The sequence below is a fragment of the Lathamus discolor genome (assembly GCF_037157495.1).
Source record: "Lathamus discolor isolate bLatDis1 chromosome W unlocalized genomic scaffold, bLatDis1.hap1 SUPER_W_unloc_1, whole genome shotgun sequence".
In the NCBI taxonomy this organism is placed as follows: Eukaryota; Metazoa; Chordata; class Aves; order Psittaciformes; family Psittacidae; genus Lathamus; species Lathamus discolor.
The window spans coordinates 860,624-875,217 of record NW_027069096.1 but is presented as its reverse complement, the minus strand read 5'-3'; the positions used below and the strand labels follow the sequence as shown (position 1 = coordinate 875,217).

The following is a 14,594-nucleotide window of genomic DNA, read 5'->3' as shown; positions in this document are numbered from 1 at the left end:
ACAGGACCAGAGGCAACAGGCACAAACTGAAACAGAGGAGGCTTCACCTGGACATCAGGAAATGCTTTTTTTACTGTGAGGGTGACAGAGCACTGGCACAGGTTGTCCAGTGAGGTGGTGGAGTCGCCATCCTTGGAAATATTCAAAAGATGTCCAGATACAGTCCTGGGCAACCTGCTGTAGGTGGCCCTGCTTGAGCAGGGGAGACAAAATGACCTCCAGAGATCCCTGCCAACCTCAGCTAGTCTATGATTAAATGAAGTAAAAAGAGAAGGAAGTCTTATAACAGAAAAGCTGTTATAAAAAATGCCCCACAAGCTTCATTAGGGACAACTCTTAAGCTCTAGCATTTCTTCTCAGACAGTCGCTTTATGTGAAAACAGAGTTAATGTCTACCTTCAGACCAGGAAGTGCAGTACTGCTCCCCCTCATCACATTTAGTCACCCATGGTTAAAATCGGTAATTTAGGTCCCTCTTATGTCAGTCGCAAAATGGATCGTAAGTCAATGATCTGAAGAATATGTAACTGAAAGCTGAAATAAAAGCCCAGTAACAGGAGACATCTGTCCCTTGAGGTACAACCCATCAAAAGCACAGACAATTTCTCAAACACAATACATTACGTACAGCCCAACAGCAGGAGTGTTTGGCACCAGGATTCATTTCAGATTCACATTGCTGAAACTGCATCCAAGACAATATGCAAGTTTGAAAATCAAGGAAGAATGTAAATGCAGGAAGAGTAAAAAAGAAAATCAGCAACAGCCTTCAAATACAAGGAAACACGGACAATGTGATATCGCAGTTTAAGCCCAGCCAGCAACTCAGAACCACACAGCTGCTCACTCACTCCCCCCCCCCACCTTCCTCCCCCCACTCCCTGAAGGGATGGGGAGGAGAATCAAAAGAATGTAACTCCCACAGGCTGAGATAAGAACAGTCCAGTAACTAAGGTATAACACAAAACCACTACTGCTACCACCAATAATAATAATGATAAGGGAAACAACAAGGGGAGAGAATACTATTGCTCACCACTTGCCAACCGACACCCAGTCTGACTCGAGCAGTGATCCAGGCCTTCCAGGTAACTGCCCCCAGTTTATATACTGGGCATGACATGCTGTGGTATGGAATACTCCTTTGGTTAGTTCGGGTCAGGAGCCCTGCTTCTGTTTCCTTCCAGCTTCCCATGCCCCTCCTTGCTGGCAGAGAACCAGACTAAAAAGTCCTTGATCAGAGTAAACATTACTTAGCAACAACCAAAAACATCACATGCTATCAGCGCTGTTCCCAGACTAAAGTCGAAAACACATCACTGCACCAGCTACTAAGGAGAAAAATGACTGATACTGCTGAACACAGGACATGTGATAATAAAATATATTGGTCAAGTGTTTACCATAAAGTAGCCATGATTCAGTTTCTATTTGGTTTTAAATGTTAAAGGGAAACAAAAAAATCTTTCAGAAGCCAGCCATATACTTCATTGTATATTATATCCACCATCCTCAAAACACCAAAACAAATACAGTAGGGAAAAAGGAAAAAAACAAAGAAAAACCAAAAAAAAACCCCAAACAAAGACATTTCTTTGCTCAAAAACAATCTCAATATGGTCTCTAAGGCATCATCCTACTTCCAGGAACAGTATTTTAGTCATAAGATGTAAAACCAAAATGTTTCTCCATTTAATTTTGGATTCAAATACTGAATGATTCTGTAATACAAATTCCACTGAACCTGCGTCTTCTGCAGATCTGGAGTAAATGGTTTCCTGTATGATAAAGCAAAAAAACCCCAAACCCATCAAGTTCACCAGAGGAGTACTACTTTAGCAAAACCTTAAGTCACAAGAAAGATCAAAGCTCTCTCAGTATGGGAAAAATTTCATTGTTTTTTATGAAAAATTATACACTCAGCCAGGTTAAGGACTCCTCCAAGCTCATCTGTTGGAAGATTGATTTAAAACAAACAAACAAAAAAAATTTTCAAGAGAACTGAGACTAGAAACAACCCCATCCAAGGGAACTAGACAATGTTGTTCACATAACCTAGCTTGCAAGTTTTACAATGTAGAAAAAGCATAAATAAAATAATATGCAAAACAGTTACAATGCAATAAGCAAGCTGAGCAAGCCTTAGGCAAGATCTTAGGCATCAGACAGTATCACCTCTAATCTGTCTTTAGTCACTGTTTACTCCCTGCAGTATTGAAAAGTAGCAGGGGAAAGGACAGGGCTGAAGATACCACACCTGTGAAACTGACTGTAGGTGCCCAGGGAGTTCCAACAAGCTGTCAGTTTAAATGGCAAAAATTAAGGAGCGTGGACTTTCATGTTAGAGCAAAATGGAGAGGCCATTTGTAAGATTATTGCAAAGTATGAACCTTAAGTAATTGCAAAGGAGCTACTTGCACAAACTTTCATCCTGGCTCTCACTTTAATGAGCATAACCTGTTTAGGGAAGTTATATGAAAAGCAGTACAAGTCCAAAATAGGTCTCTGAAAAGCAAAAAGGATGCAATAGGCTATAAATGATTGTATCAGATTCTATCTTCTTCATGAAAAAACCTATTCCAAGTCCTGGTACTAAGCATATACTGAAATTACAAGCAAACATTACTATTAATAGTAATACTATCAATACTAATTATTAACAGAGTATTAATAGTCTATGATACATACATTTCTCAAACACTATTAATCAGCATATTATTTTGCTATGATCAGTATCACTAGGAGGACACTAGCAACAAATGTAAAACATACCAAAACATGGCATTCTACAAGGAAAGCATCACATAAGCATAAAAGTCCATAGAAGAAATGTAAAATATCAAAAACCTGCTTCTGAAAAGGTTCTCGTTTTTAGAAACCCTCTAGAAACGTTACTGAGTCAGTGATATAGGAATATGCTAAAATGGCCTAGTAAATATTGGGGGGGGGGAGGCAAAGAAAGCTGAGTCGCTGCCATTTTCTGTGAAGGGCTCCATTTCAACAGCAAGCACTGCTCCTCCAGGCCTGCATATCCTCCCTCTCCCTTCCTTTCATACACATCCAGCTTCAATTTCTCTCCTTGAAAAAAGCCAGCTGCTCTCAGGGTACATCCATTTCAGCAGCCACCACCACCTCAGAGGCTATTGCCTTAATCTGCTGCTTTGTTATAAGCATTCAGCATTTACTCTAATTGTAATGACTATGAACTGATTTCATCTCTAGCTACCAAGCAGTAGAGAGTCGTGCCTTGCAAGCTTCCCCTTACATATAGCTTCACACCAAACCCAAAGTTACTGTTCCATAAAACTGTGTTCCTTTGAACATAACCAAAAGGGTTCTGCATGTCTATGCTCCTGATGTTAACACACCTACAAGAGAGAAGCTTCAAACTAGGTTCACCCCGAGCAACTCCCAGGTAGCATTCAACAGCACTGCAGACATTTCAGCACAGATTTTAACTCTATTTCACATAGCAGAATTCGGATCCATGCCATCAGGCTCAAAGGTGCACCAGGTCCCTTCCTACATCCATTTTCTTACAGAAGGGTTTCTACCAGTTCACTTTCCTGCTTTAATTTTCTTCAGCAGCAACAGCAAATGCAGAAGAGCTTTTTTTATTTTAAATGCAACGTAAGCCAGCCCCATAGCAAAACCCTGCCCTGCCTTCCAATTCTCAGCAAGCACACATAATCATGGGTGAGGAAAGACTAGGTAGAGAAGGTTAGAGATAACAGTTCATCTATGATTTGTCACCACTTCAAGTAACCTACTGCTGGTACTGAGATCATAGAATCAACTAGGTTGTAAAAGACCTTTAAGATCATTAAGTCCAACCATTTCCCCAGCACTGCCAAGGACACCACTAAACCATGTCACTAAGGGCCTCATGTACAGTTTTTGAACACTTCCAGGGACAGTGATTCCACCACTTCCCTGGGCAGCCTGTTCCAATACCTGATCACCCTCTCCGTGAAGTTTTTCCTAATATCCAGTCTAAACCTCCCATAGCACAGCTTGAGGCCATTACCTCTTGTCCTATCACACTTGTTACTTGGAAGAAGAGACCAACCCCCACCTCACTACAACCTCCTTTCAGGTAGTTGTAGAGAGCAATAGTGTGTCATGTGTGTCGTCCCTGTCCCCTGTCCCCCATCCCCCCCCCCCGGAGCCTTCACTTCTCCAGACTAATCAACCCCACTTCCCTCAGCCATTCCTCATAAGGCTTATTCTCCAGACCCTTCTTCACCAGCTTTGTCGCCCTTCTCTGAGACCTGCTCCTTAATGTCTCTCTTGTAGCAAGGGGCCCAGAACTGAACACAATATTCAAGGTGCAGCCTCAGAAGTGCCAAGTACAGGGGGATGGTCACTTCCTTGGCCCTGCTGGCCACACTATTCCTGATACAGGCCAGGATGCTGTCAGCATTCTTAGCTGCCTGGGCACACTGCTGGCTCATGTTCAGCCAGCTATCAATCAGCACCCCCAGGTCCTTTCCCTCCAAGCAGCTTTCCAGCCGCTCTTCCCCAAGCTTGTAGTGTTGCATGGGGTGGTTGTGGCTCAAATGTAGGAGACAGCACTTCGCCTTATTGAACCTCATGCCACTGGCCACAGCCCATTGATCCAGCCTGCCCAGATCCATCTGCAGAGCCTTCTTATCCTTCAGCAGATCAACAGTCCCACCCAACTTGGTGTCATCTGCAAATTTACTGAGGGCGTACTTAATCCCCTCATCCAGATCATCAATGAAGATATTAAACAACACTGGCACTAATATCAAACATTAAAGGATACCATCAGTGACCGGTCCCCCACTAGATGCGATGCCATTTACCACCACTCCCGGGGTTCAGCCATCCAGACAGTTTCCAACCCAGCAAAGAATCCTCCCATCCAGGCCATAAGCAGACAGTTTCTCCAGAACAATGTGGGAGACAGCATCAAATGCTTTACTGATGTCCAAATGCACAATGTCCACAGCCTTTCCCATACCACCTAGGCAGGTCATCTTATTGCACGAGATCAGGTTGGTCAAGCAGGACCTGCCCTTCACAAACCCACGCTGATGGGGCCTGATCCCTCAATTTTCTCTCACGTGCCCTGTTATCTCACTCAGGATGATCTGCTCCATGACCTTCACTGGCACTGAGATCAGGCTGACAGGCCTGTAGTTTCTGGTGTCTTCCTTCCTGCCCTCTTTGTAGGGAGGTGTCACCATTAGCCAACCTCCAGTCCTCTGGGACCTGGCCACTAGACCAGGACTGTTAACAGATGATGGAGAGTGGCTTAGCAAGCTCCTCTGCCAGCTCCTTCAGCAGTCTTAGGTGGAACCCATCCAGCCCCATAAACTTGTATACTTCTAAGTGGAGCAGGAGGTCACTAACCATTTCTTCCTGATGTTACTATCATTGACTTTTGTAGCAGTGCCTGTGACACAGCTGCCTTACCCCACTGGGGAAGAAGCACCAGGGAAAAGATAAAGAAAGGCAACTGTCATGATTTAAGCCCAGCCAGCAACTCAGAATCATGCAGCTGCTCACTCACTCCTCCCCCCACTCCCTGACGGATGTGAAAGAGAATCAGAAGAATGCAACTCCCACAGGTTGAGACAAGAACAGTCCACTAATCAAGGTATAATACAAAACTACTACTACTACCACCAATAATAATAATGATAAGGGAAACAACAAGGGGAGAGAATACTATTGCTCACCACTTGCCAACCGACACCCAGTCCAACTTGAGCAGGGATCCAGGCCTTCCAGGTAACTGCCCCCAGTTTATATACTGGGCATGACATGCTGTGGTATGGAATAGTTCGGGTCAGGAGCCCTGCTTCTGTTTCCTTCCAGCTTCCCATGCCCCTCCTTGCTGGCAGAGAACCAGACTAAAAAGTCCTTGATCAGAGTAAACATTACTTAGCAACAACCAAATATATCAGCACTGTTCCCAGGCTAAAGTCAAAAACACATCACTGCACCAGCTACTAAGGAGAAAACTGACTGCTACTGTTGAACCCAGGACAACACCAAAGAAGTAAAGCCCTACACAAGGCACAAAACAACAGTTATTCAGCCACTTGTTCCCTTCCTGTTGTGCTAGCCCTCCTTTGGCCTCACTCAAGATTAGGAAGGGGCCCAAAGGCACCCACCCCTCCAACCAGATGCACTTATCCTCTGAGGGATACAGCTGCACCCTGACTTCTTCACACCCCCAATTCCCCAAACCCATCAGGAGATAAATCCCCAGTTGTAACAAAATGAGAAACAAAGAGACTGGAGTGCAGGACCCCCTCCCCAGAACAGAAAAGGGCAGAAAGCTAACTTGCTTCCCCCAGCACCCACTGGGGGTCAGCTCAGCTACCTCTAGCCACACGAGCTAAGGCTAGGGCAGGGCATGAGCTACCAGCAACCGCGGTCTATTCAGCAGCCCCTACCTGCGCCCCTAGAAAGGGGGGGGGAGGAAAAAGGAAGAGATTGGACAGCAATATAGAACAGGACGAAGCTTCCCCCAGACGGCCGCCAAGAAAAACAGGACAGAGCCACCTCCCCTCACGCCACCGCTACCACCCCCCTCACAACCGAGAAGGGGGGGCGCTAGCAGACACCCACCGCCGAAGAAAACTCCCAGCAGGACAGGGACTCAGGGCCTCAGACCACTGAGAAAACAACAGCCATCCCTAGATCAGTGGGTCGCAATAGGCAAGATAGGCGCCGGGCTTACCCTGAGCGCGCGAGACCGAGTTGTTATTGTCGCCTTCGCCCCCTACCCGCAACAGCAGCAATCCTCAACACCCACACACCCCCCCCCCCCCACGCAGTACCTACCCAATGTGTTCACAAAACAACAGAAAGAAAAGAAAAAACAGAAAAAAAAACACCCCACATCTACACACCCACCTACCCCAGTCCCCTCCTCCACAAATGCATGAAGCCGCTTCCCGTCACGTGACGTTACATAACGTGATTGCTTACTAGCTTCCTTCCCTGCCTCTTCCGCGTGCTTAGTTTCTCACACATGATTAATGCGTGAATATCCATCCGCTCTTCCACTTACTTCAGCACTACGTGAGCGAGGTGGAGGAAGTTGGCTTTTTCATTCTCACGTGATAGGGCTTCATACACCCATCTTTTTCTAATGCGCGCGCCGTGGAAACAGATGGCTTGTTCTGTCTATGACCCCTGTGAGGGGAGATAGTGTGGGGAGTGTTTCTATTAAGGACTGAGGGGCCTCCTTGCTCCCAGGGAGTGGTAGCGCTGCTTCGTTGCCACCAGCTGTTCCGTAGGAAGTCTTGGGGGAAGGACACAGCCGCTCTTGGTGTCACTCTGTGGAGGGTTGATGCAGTAGTGGAGCCGTAGCAGGCAGGGCTTTAGCGTTCTGTCAGGTCGTGGGAAGACAGAGGCCCAGCAGCCCCGGGCACGGCTTGGGATCCGGCTGGATGTGCTTAGCAACAAGGTGAATGTTCAGAATCATGGCTCGGTTCCTTTCTTGCTGACTGAAGTGATTTGTACCAAGAGCTCTAGGGTTTTAGGAGGTTTTTTACATGTTTTCTTATTTTAAGGTGGCTTTTATTTTCTACCCTACAGGGTTTTGGCAGGAGTGGTTTATGCCACAGGTTAAAGCCTGTTCAGGTTGCCAAATTATGTTCATTATATTTGGTGTCTCAGTCCCAGACAATATTCAAGTTGAGCTGACATGGGTTCTGGGCTTTCTAGAATTCTCTTGTTCCTTCTCTAGTTATTGTTCTCTTGGAGGCTTCATCCCAGACCTCTTTGATATTCCAAGAAATCTGTGCAACTAGAGACTCTACATATTCTCTCCACAGTTGCTGAGACCAATGGCCTGAGTGGTCAGGAAATTGGAACCAATTCTGTGTTTGCATCTTTTGCCATGAGGAATCCCTGGACAAAGGCGAGCTACACCACAGGAGGAAAAAGGCAAGGAGCATTTGCTAGGGACTAAGGGAGAACAGCAAGGGGATGCCACAGAAAAAGTATGTCAGAGCATTTGGTGCAGCTTCTGGCAATCTAAACTGAACAGTGACAGGACCGATGGGGATATTGCTTTGATGCGAAGGGTTAACTGACATATCGGGGGGTTAGGGTTAAGCTGCTTGCTTAACAATGTTACTGCTTGTTCATGCTTATCGTACTCGCTGTGTATGCTAGAATAAGATGTAAGGACATGGCTATTGTTAAAAGGTAGGGACCGTGACTTGGTTCCCATCCTTTGGATGCCCAGGCCGGCTGAAATTGGCTCTGCAGTTTGGACAATGACCAAGTCTCCAGGGAGCATGCATAACGACTAGGGATGAAAAGTTCAGGCTCGAGGAAGACTCGTTTACTTCATCTTGAGACCCTCACCCATGACCATAGAACATGAATATGTATAGGTGTGTTGTACAGTGTATAACTTTAGAGAATAAATGTAGAGGGAAACGACACTGAGATGCACATGCCTTTGGAAGAGCTATCCCCCATGTGCCTCAGCGCTGAATAAAGCATACCTACTTTACAACTTTAACGAGTTGTGGAGTCTATCCGTGTATCAATTTGGCGAGCCAGGCAGGAGGCGTCTGCTCGGCTGCAGGATCGGGTGAGGGGTGGACATCCTAGGTGCCCCAGGCCACTTTCCTGGAGGAGCTTCCCTTCTCGTCCGCTCACTGCAGGGGCAGACAACAACCTGTGCCGGCTGCAGAAAACGGTATGCTTGGAATTTAGGTTTGTAATTTAGGGGGCCTATAAGTCGTACTCATGGCCCAGGGCTGCTGGTAAGGCGCGAAGAGACGTCTGGCACACAGCGTAGTTCCCCTTGTCGGGTAGGGCTTGCAAGCAGGTTGGGGATATGTCGACCAATAGAGCGGCCACTAGCGATCCTGAGGGCGGATCGAGTGAGTCCAGGTTTTCGCTGCATCCCAGGTTTTGGGAGCCAGGACGGACTTGCTAATGACTGTGTAGGAAGCAGGAGAAGGGTAGGCGGACCCAGGTCCCCGCTGCATCCCAGGTTTTGGGAACCAGGACAGACCTGCTACTGACAGTACTGCTACTTGATGAAATTTAACAAGGGCAAGTGTAGAGTCTTGCATCTGGGGAAGAACAACCCCATGTACCAGTACAGGTTGGGGGTTGACCTGCTGGAAAGTAGTGAAGGGGAAAGGGACCTGGGGGTCCTGGTGGATAGGAGGATGACCATGAGCCAGCAATGTGCTCTTGTGGCCAAGAAGGCAAATGGCATCTTAGGGTGCATTAGAAAGGGAGTGGTTAGTAGGTCAAGAGAGGTTCTCCTCCCCCTCTACTCAGCCTTGGTGAGGCCGCATCTAGAATATTGCGTCCAGTTCTGGGCCCCTCTGTTCAAGAAGGACAGGGAATTGCTTGAAGGAGTCCAGCGCAGAGCCACAAAGATGATTAAGGGAGTGGAACATCTCCCTTATGAGGAGAGGCTGAGGGAGCTGGGTCTCTTTAGCTTGGAGAAGAGGAGACTGAGGGGTGACCTCATCAATGTTTACAAATATGTAAAGGGTAGGTGTCAGGATCACAGAATCACAGAATCCCAAGGGTTGGAAGGGACCTAAAAAGATCATCTAGTCCAACCCCCCTGCAAGAGCAGGGTAACCTACAGTACATCACACAGGAACTTGTCCAGGCGGGCCTTGAATATCTCCAGTCCAGGATGTCCAGGATGATGGAGCTAGGCTTTTTTCAGTGATATCCAGTGATAGGACAAGGGGCAATGGGTGTAAACTGGAACATAGGAAGTTCCACGTTAACATCAGGAAGAACTTCTTTACTGTAAGAGTGACAGAGCACTGGAACAGGTTGCCCAGGGGGGTTGTGGAGTCTCCTACACTGGAGATATTCAAGGCCCGCCTGGACAAGTTCCTGTGTGATGTACTGTAGGTTACCCTGCTCTTGCAGGGGGGTTGGACTAGATGATCTTTTGAGGTCCCTTCCAACCCTTGGGATTCTGTGATTCTGTGACTGTGTCGGAAGCAGGAGAAGGGTAAGTGGAAACACCGTGTGTGTCTGTGGGATCCTGTGTGCAAGTGTTTTGTGTGATTGAGACGTGGCATAGCTACGAAGCGAGTGTGAAGTCCTAATCTGCGGTTCCGTGGTCTCCGCGAGGAGAGCGGCCGGAGACGGATGAAGCGTATTTGTTTTATCAAAGGAGCGTAACATCAGATGCCTTTGATGCAAGCCATGCTATCTTGACTGCTAAACGGACTCGAGGAATTCTTTGTTTTGTGTGCGGCTGCATTACCACAATCAGTCCTTGGCACTACGCCTGGATATTGTGGCAGTGCAAGTTTTGTAAAAGTGAGACTGCACTGGGGGGGGAGTGCCATGGGGTGGCTCCGGTGACTGAAATGGAACTATAAGTACTTCCGAGAGGAGCACCCTCTGCCTCTGTCCGAAGGAAGAGGAGATTGCTGTCACTGGCAACAAGCAGCAGATTCACATTCAGAGTTAAAAAAAGAGTTAAAACAGAAGTGCTGTTGCACAGGCAGGCATCTGCAGCCGCTGCAGAGCAGGGTGAGCAACTGTGAGGAAAAAAAAAAGAAATAAAAAGGAAAACCAAAGGGGAGTGCCATGGGGTGGCTCCATTGACTGAATTGGAACTAGACTGACGGAGACTGGGGGAATCTTCCTTAACAGATCCACTGGTTATAATGAAGCTGGGGGACAAAGAAAAAGAAGTGGAATTTTTAGTTGATATGTGAGCGACATATTCAGTTTTAAACAAAGCCTTGATGCATTTAGAAGAAGATTATATTATGGTAAAAGGAGCAACTAGCCAAAGTGAAAAGGCTTATTTTTGAAAACCATTGAAATATCAACTGGAAAAGCAATGGGACATTTATAAATTTTTGTATATGCCTAACTCCCCAAAAGCTCTTTTGGGAAGAGATTTGTTAGAAGAAACTATCATTTTCAAAGGAGGCAAGATCACTTTAAAAGTAAATGACCAGCAGTATATAAAGATGTTAAGCTTAGTTTTGGTTACTAACCACGTCGAGGAAGAAGTCAGGGAAGATATACTGGATCAGGTATTCCCAGGGGTATGGGCTACAAACATACCTGGAAGGGCCAAAAATGCACCCCAAATACAGATTAAGCTCAAGGAGGGAAAACAGCCAGTCGGGATTAAACAATACCCTCTGAAGAAGGAAGATAGGGAAGGAGTTTGACCAATAATTGAAAATTTCTTACAATTAGAACTGCTAAAGGAGTGCCAATCTGATTTTAACGCCCCTATTTTACCTGTTTGTAAACCTGACGGGCCATACCGAGTGGTACAGGACTTACGAGCTGTTAACAAAGTAACTGAGGATCTTTACCCTGTGGTAGCAAATCCATATACCCTATTAACATGCTTGACACCAGAGTTAACTTGGTTTACTGTTTTAGATCTGAAAGATGCTTTCTTTTGCCTCCCTCTCCATGAAGCCAGCCAGAAAATCTTTGCATTTGAATGAGAAAGCCCTAAGAGTGGGCGCAAAACCCAGCTCACAGTGGACGGTGTTGCCTCAGGGATTTAAGAATAGTCCCACCCTGTTTGGAGAACAACTTTCAAAGGACTTAGAGTCCTGGGAAGCCCCACCGGAAGAAGGGAAGTTATTGCAGTATGTAGATGACATCCTAATAGCTACCCAGACAGAAGAGGCCTGTGTGGCCTGGACGGTATGACAGGATGGTGTAGATTGTGAATCTACAATCATGGACTAATTATTAAGCCTCTATATGCACACATTGCCAATGGAAATAGAGATCTCCAGTGGACAAAGGAGGCCACGTGGGCCTTTGACCAACTGAAGAATGCTCTCATGTCAGCTCCAGCTCTAGGGCTTCTAGACGTGAGTAAACCATTCTTTCTGTTCTCCCATGAGAAATAGGGGATTGCCCTGGGGATACTGGCACAGAACTTGGGTCCATACCAACAAGCAGTTGCTTATCTGTCCAAGCAGTTGGATGCAGCAGCCAAAGGATGGCCCGGATGCCTTAGAGCCGTTGCAGCAGTCGTGCTGAATATCCAAGAAGCACGCAAATTCACCTTGGGCCAGAAAATGACTGTGCTAGTGTCCCATACAGTGTTCGCAGTGCTGGAAGTGAAGGGCAGGCACTGGCTTTTTCCACAAAGGTTTCTGAAATACCAAGTCATCATGGTGGAACAAGATGTTGTAGAGATAGTGATAACTAACATTGTCAACCCAGCTTCTTTCCTCAGTGGAAATGAAGGAGAACCAGTACACCACGATTGCCTGGAAACCATTGAGGCCACATACTCCAGCCTTCCAGACCTGAAGGATACCCCTTTGGACAGCGCAGAAACCTGGTTTACTGATGGGAGCAGCTGTGGCATCAGTGGAAAATGACATGCTGGATATGCAGTTACCACCTGCAGAGAGGTAATAGAATCTGGACCTTTGCAAATAAATACCTTTGGGAAGGAAGAGGACTATTGAACTCGCAAGGGAAAAACATCAAACATGCACAAGAAATAGTGAGACTGTTGGAAGCGGTCCATCTGCCTGACAAGGTAGCAATTATGCACATCAAGGCACACCAGAAGCTCAGAATTGGAGTAGGGAAATGAGCTGGTGGACAGAGAGGTAAAAGAAGCGGCAAAAGGTGTGAAGGGGCCTTAATTCCTGACAGGAAAATTTCCCTGAAAGGTAAACCAAATTATAATAAGGAAGATCAGAAATTAATCACAGACCAAGGCGGAATGTTCAATGAGGAAGGGTTGACTAGCACAGCACAGGGAAAAATAATTATCCCCTCCTCTTTGTTATGGTCCCTAGTAAGGAGTGAACATCAAAAAACACACTTGGGGGGGGGGGGGGTGGATGCTTTGCATAAATATTTAATAAGCAAAATTATGGCTAGAAATTTGTATGCTACTATCCAGCAAGTAGCCCATCAATGTGATCTCTGCCTTCAAACGAATTCCAAAAATAATCCTAAACCCAAAGTAGGCCAAATTGGGAGAGGTAACGGACCAGGACAACAGTGGCAGATTGACTTTACAGAACTTCCAAGAAAAGGGGGGTATAGATATTTGTTGTTATTAATGGATACCTTTTCAGGTTGGCCAGAAGCCTTTCCAACTAAAACTGTGAAAGCTCAAGAAGAAACACAATCGATGCTAAGGACATATGCCTCAATACAGAACGAGGCATCTGTCATTTTGAAGTCCATCCAGACAATACTCAAAAGAACTGTACTCGTATATATTGGCTAGGGCTGTGTTTGTTTCAGAACTGCTTATCTTTCTGTGAAGATAGATGATGATGAAATTATCACTGTTGGAAATTATTCCAACCTTTATATTTGTGACTTTATCAAAATTATCAGATGTGACTTTACATGCTTAGCACCAGTTGTATCCCATCAACTGATGAAGTCTAATTACACGATATATCATAAATTGTCACCCACACCCATTGGAATGGATCTCACCTTGGTAAGACAGTTAATAAAACACCCTGATCTAATTGACATTCTAAAAGAAGTACAGGAAAATGGAAAGAAAACCTTAATTACTACTCATCACGATATGGAAGAAATAAATAGGGTCTTACAAAGAGTAAGACAAGATACAAGTCATCACTGGTGGGATGTATTTTTTGGGTCGTCACCCACTGTGACTGGTGTTCTAAATATGTTACTTCACCCTATCATTATTCTTTTAATATTAGTTGGTATAAGCTTCATGTTCTATATTGTGTTAAACGTTTCGAATTGGAGGATGTTGCGACGAGTGGTGATTTTAACTTCTTTGTCAACCACACATGATAAAGCACTAAAAGATACATTTCATAAAAGCTCCCTAAAAGAAGAATCTATGTATTAGTAAAAGAATTTACTAACTTCATAGAAAAGGCGGGACTGATGTGTCTTTGGATGCCCAGGCCGGCTGAAATTGGCTCTGCGGTTTGGATAATGACCAAGTCTCCAGGGAGCATGCATAACGACTAGGGATGAAAAGTTCAGGCTCAAGGAAGACTCGTTTACTTCATCTTGAGACCCTCACCCACGACCATAGAACATGAATATGTATAGGTGTGTTGTGCAATGTATAACTTTAGAGAATAAATGTAGAGGGAAATGACACTGGGATGCGCATGCCTTTGGAAGAGCTATCCCCCATGCGCCTCAGCGCTGAATAAAGCATACCTACTTTATGACTTTAACGAGTTGTGGAGTCTATCTGTGTATCAATTTGACTCCCTAAGAAGAGTAGTTTCAGCTTGTGAGCCAGAAAAAAAAAAACAAAAAAAAAAAACTTTTTAGGCTTTTTCTTGCTGTGCATTTTTTCCATTCTGTACAGCACCTCTGGTTGCCCCAATGTCGTGGTTTAAGCCCAGCTGGCAACCCAGAACCACACAGCCGCTCGCTCACTTCCCCCTCCCCCCCCCCTTCCTCTCCCCACTCCTGGAGGGATGGGGAGGAGAATAGAAAGAATGTAACTCCCACGGGTTGAGATAAGAACAGTCCAGTAACTAAGGTATAACACAAAACCACTACTGCTACCACCAATAATAATAATAAGGGTAATAACAAGGGAAGAGAATACAACCATTCGCCACCTGCCAACTGAT

General features: G+C 45.6%; 1 protein-coding gene across 10 annotated transcripts in view; it reads right to left on the bottom strand.

The window, feature by feature from the left end:
• LOC136006178 (ubiquitin-associated protein 2-like) overlaps nucleotides 1–6,840 on the bottom strand; it is a 165,418-nt gene extending 158,578 nt beyond the window's left edge. For all 10 annotated transcript variants that reach the window (XR_010608999.1, XM_065664207.1, XM_065664209.1 and 7 more), the window contains exon 1: nucleotides 6,823–6,840. The gene's annotated coding sequence lies outside the window, so the exon portion shown is untranslated. The remainder of the gene's footprint in view (nucleotides 1–6,822) is intronic.
• Nucleotides 6,841–14,594: the final 7,754 nt, after the last annotated feature.